The following is a 4,642-nucleotide window of genomic DNA, read 5'->3' as shown; positions in this document are numbered from 1 at the left end:
TGCAAATCTGTGAATCCTGGAAGCTCCAATGCTGCTGGGATTTGTTGGTTTTTCTGAATGACTGAGTTACAGGATCACCAAGAAAAGATAGACAAGAAAATGAAGGTTAATATAAGAGAGAGAGAGAGAGAGAGAGAGAGAGAGAGAATGAATATATTACATCTCCACCACAATGAGTGCTTCTAGAAGATGAGATAGAGCTCTATCTGTTTTCCTTATTCAGGAATCCAAAACTTCTGCTCTGCAAAAGAGATAAGAGCTGAAAAATCCACTATCTCAACCTTCGCAAATTAAAATATAACTTTTGTGCCATACAAGAATGCAGGTGAAAGGGAAAACAGGATATATAAAGGCCTGCTTCAATAGAAAAAATTAATTTGTACAAAAATATCAAATTTTAAAAAACACAATTACAGAGTTTGGGAGGAAAGAACTGCCGTGATTGTAAGCTTGTAAGCCGCCCTGAGTCTTCGGAGAAGGGCGGGATATAAATGGAATTAAAATAAAATAAAATTAAATAAAATATTTCAAGTAGCAAGAAAGGAAAAATGTTTATTTGGTGATCGCCAACTTAACCCGAGCTGGTAACCGTCCATAACACTATTTTAGCATAAGGCAATATTATTTTTCCAAGTTTTCAAAAAAGTACTATATTTTTCTACTTCTATTTAATTCTAACAGTTGTTATACTCTTCAAAACAGCCCCAGAAGAGTAAAACCAAAATACTGTGTTGCACTAATTCTCTCATTTTCTTTTTCTGTTCTTATTTTTAAGTATTTGACAAGTGAATGATTTTGGCTCATACAACTGCATAAGCTACTTAAGAGTTTTGCAAGGCATATATTGCCCTGGGCTCCACAGAAAAAAACATGAAAAACAAAATAAAATGGAAGATGCTTACAGCACATTTCCTAAATAACAAAAACAGTTACACAAATTATTTCACTCATTATTACAACCCACATATAAATCAGATCCTGGTGATAGGTGTGTTACCAATATGGTTAAGAAAGAAGGACCAGCATAAATTACCCTTTTTTCAAACTGATCATAGCCAAGACATAATTTCTCAGCTGTAAACTGATTATGCCAGACACTCACATTTTTCCAGGCTGGCAAATTTGACATTTTGAAAAAAATGTCATGGATACCATTGCATAATGGCTGCTGTACGTAGCAGCTGGTCTTAAAACACCTATATCGCAGAAGCCACCAATAATCAATTAAGAATCAAACTACAGCACTTAGCTGAAAGAGTTATCAATTCTGCTAATTCTGTTACCGTTTTAGGTTTTAAGCTACAGTTTGCCATCTCTACCCATGATGATATATTTATCAGCATAAAGGCATGAAGACTGAACATAGGTTTCCCTATCAAAAATAGATATATGCTTTTCCATAACTAATCTAAAGCAAACGCCAGTGTTTTTTTTAAAAAAAGAAACAGATAAAAATATGAAACAGATTCCATTTACACCGATGGCTAAAAAAAAGCTGGGAAAAAAAGAGTACAAACAGGAAATGTACAATGAACTAAAGTACACCTGCCAGTATTTGCGTCACTGACCGCCAGTTGGCAAGATTATAACAACACACACTATTTGCCATATGTTGAGGAAAGGATCTTGCAAGGGAGGGAGGGGGAAAGGGGTCTTCTTAATCCCAAAACAGAGGTTGCCCATCATCTGAACTATATTCCCCCAGCCTGCCATCACAGCTGCAAAAAGACACGACTGAAACTCCGGCAGATTTTGCTTGGCACCTACTAAAATCTCCCCTGTTAACCAGGACTCTTCACATTGGGTACAAAACCCACCCCACTCTACCTCTCTCTACCCCCCCCCTCTCTCTCTCTCTCTCTCTCTCTCTCTCTCCCAAAAGGAAGGGATCCAAAGGGATTCAAGAGACAGGTGGATGGGTAGCAGCAGCAGCCATCGATTAACGGCACCTACCTTTGGCTCAGGAGAGACGCTGTAGTAGGAGGTGCTGAGTATCTAGTACACTGCTATGCACTCAGTCAAAAGGCCGGGGAAGGCGACGTGGCATTCAGATAGACAGACAGCACTGAACGGGGAAAGGGGTGGAGAAGAGCGAAGGGGAAAGCATTTCTCCCCCCCCCTTCCTCCACCCTCTTTCCCCTCTTTTCAAAATAATTAGCTGCCGGCAATCAGCAACAGAAAAAGATAAGTCACCTAGAGTTGAAACCTTTAAAAGGGAATAGCAATCGGACCCATCACACCTCTGCTCTACTGGGAAAGGAGATTTTTTTTGGGGGGGGGCGCTGAGATTTCTAACCATCTTTCTCTTCCCCAAAGAGAACTTCCCTCTACTTTACTTCCACAAAGCAGGTAGAAGCAAAACAGAGGCATATTGATCTCCCCTCCGTCAAAAAAAAAATAAATACATTTCTCTCTAAGTATCTTTCCACCGGCACCATGAAGTTTCTTATACCTTTGCCTTGCATTTCCAGATGTTTTGAGGATAAATCACAGCCCCGGGGACAGGCATATGGTTCCTTCCACCAACTCTACTAACTTTGCCACCTCCGCTTCTGAAACCCAGCCCCCTCGTGCGCATCCTTGCACAACAACCCCCCTATCACCCCCACCCCGTTCCTGAACCCCCCTCCGCAATCTCTCCCCCTTTGCCCATTCTTGCAAGATCCAGCTTATTCACCTTGATTCCAGCCCAACTTTCCTGCCTGAGCTAAGCTGTGGTTACCTCCCCCCACCCATTTCCCCGTTACCCCATTTTTGGGGAGCCCAGCCCCACAAAGCCCCCAGCCCAACCCACCACCTCCATTCCTCCAATGCATTCTCCCCCAAACCCCTTTCCACCTCCGAGGATTAACAGCAAGCACCCCCACCCCCCCACCCCCATCCTCACCAAGCCCAAACCCTCCCTCTTCTTCAGATCTTTCCAAGCCTCTCTTCCCTTCTCAACCCACATATCCCCTTCTCCATCCCCCCCCCCACCCAAAAAAAGGGGGTGGGTGGGCAGAAGCAGAGACTGTTTGGAGAAGGTGGGAAGCTTTGGAAATACAGCAAAAGGATCAGCTGTAGGAAGGGGGCGGGGTGTTTCCCGGAATAATAGCCGAGATGGGAATGCGAGGCTGGCTGGCTGGCTGGCTGGCAGGCAGGGGAGAGAGCGGAGAAGGCAGGCGCTGGAAAATTTAAGGAAATGGGGATTTATTTTTTATTTTTATAAAAAAAAATATAAAAAGACTTGGCCCTGGGGGGGCGGCGGGAGGCGTGGAGGAGATAAAACAGGGGGAGAAAAATGCAAAGCTGGGGCTGCAAGGGTGGTTTTGCAACGGGGAGAATGGAGATCAGCACTTTTTTTTTTTTTTGCAAAAATCCTGGAATTGTTGGGGGGGGTTTACAAATCAGCTGTGGGGATGGAGAGGGGTTAAGCGGGGGGGCTGTTGCTGGGCAAGGAGGGGACTGGCTTGGAGGGGGAGGGAGGGAAGTGGGCTCTGCCTCTTCGCCCCCTCCTCGATCCAGTATTTCCGGGGGGGGATCCCGCCCCCCCCAGCGCGTCCTTCTCCCCCCCCTTTGATCCCCCTCCTCCTCCTCCTCCTCCTCCTCCTCCCCCCGCCCGGCCACTGCCCCGCCCTGGAGGTCCGGAGGGGAGCCTCGCACGGCCGGAGAGGGAGCCTGGGCACTCACCGCGCGGGGGGACCGGAGGGAGAAGGCGGCGAGCGCCGGGAGGGGAGGAGGCTCCAGCCGCCGCCTCAGGCTCGGCGCCACGAAGCCTCGCCGCGGCAGGAGAGAAAGTCGGACGGGTCCGCCATGATGGAATGCGGGCTGCGGCGCATGCGCGGAACCGCCGCAACGGCGGCGACGGCCCGGAGACGGGAGGGGGAGGGAGAGCGCGCGGCCGGGCGCGCCAACCACAATGCGGTCTCGCTCGTCTTCTCCCTCTCTCTCTCTCTCTCGCTCTCTCTCTCTCTCGCTCTCTCTCTTCGATCCCTTTCCCCGGCCAGCGCTGCGCAAAGACCTTGCGTGCTAAGGAGAAAGGAAAGGCGTCGAAATAGGCTCGGGAGGCAGATATTGCTTTTTTATTATTATTATCTTTCCTGAAAAAAGAGAGGCGTGCGGCGGCGACTGGAAGAGGATGCAGGCTTCTGAGTCCTGCAGAGCTCTTCGTCAAGACCGAGGTTGCAAAGCAGAGGGAGATCCGTACAGAAAGAAGAAAGGGAAAGATGAATGGATGGATGGATGAGAGTTGAGACTGAACTTGGGATGACACAAGGTCCTTTCCTAGAGGCTCTGGGCTTGCAGTGGCAGCTAAGTTTAATAAATTATTAGGATTGGCCGCAGTCAGCCAGATGTTCAGACTGTATTGGGCATTTTTGTCCACTTCTCGAGTCCTTCCCAAGGACCTGGGGTAGGCAGATGTGGATATTTGGAGGTATTGTGGCAGGATGTCAGCTGTTCCCAAATAAAGCTGCCTTTTGCAATTGACTGATGCGGTTTCATCAATTTATTTATTTATTTATTTATTTATTTATTTAATTTATATACCGCCCTTCTCCCGGAGGACTCAGGGCGGTGAACAGGGCAATACATAAAAACTAGATACAAAAATTAAAATTATTAAAACGTGATTAAACAATGCCCATAAATTAATACAAATTAA

The 4,642-nt window shown here is 46.8% G+C and overlaps 1 protein-coding gene across 1 annotated transcript in view; it reads right to left on the bottom strand.

The window, feature by feature from the left end:
- LOC310645842 (fibronectin type-III domain-containing protein 3a-like) overlaps positions 1-3,857 on the bottom strand; it is a 54,955-nt gene extending 51,098 nt beyond the window's left edge. Inside the window, exon 1 of the mRNA XM_083371862.1 lies at positions 3,670-3,857. The gene's annotated coding sequence lies outside the window, so the exon portion shown is untranslated. The remainder of the gene's footprint in view (positions 1-3,669) is intronic.
- Between the last annotated feature and the right edge of the window lie 785 nt (positions 3,858-4,642).

Source organism: Vipera ursinii (genome assembly GCF_947247035.1).
Source record: "Vipera ursinii genome assembly, chromosome: 12".
Lineage (NCBI taxonomy): Eukaryota > Metazoa > Chordata > Lepidosauria > Squamata > Viperidae > Vipera > Vipera ursinii.
The sequence above is the reverse complement of the archived record's forward strand: the minus strand, read 5'-3'. Positions and strand labels throughout refer to the sequence as shown.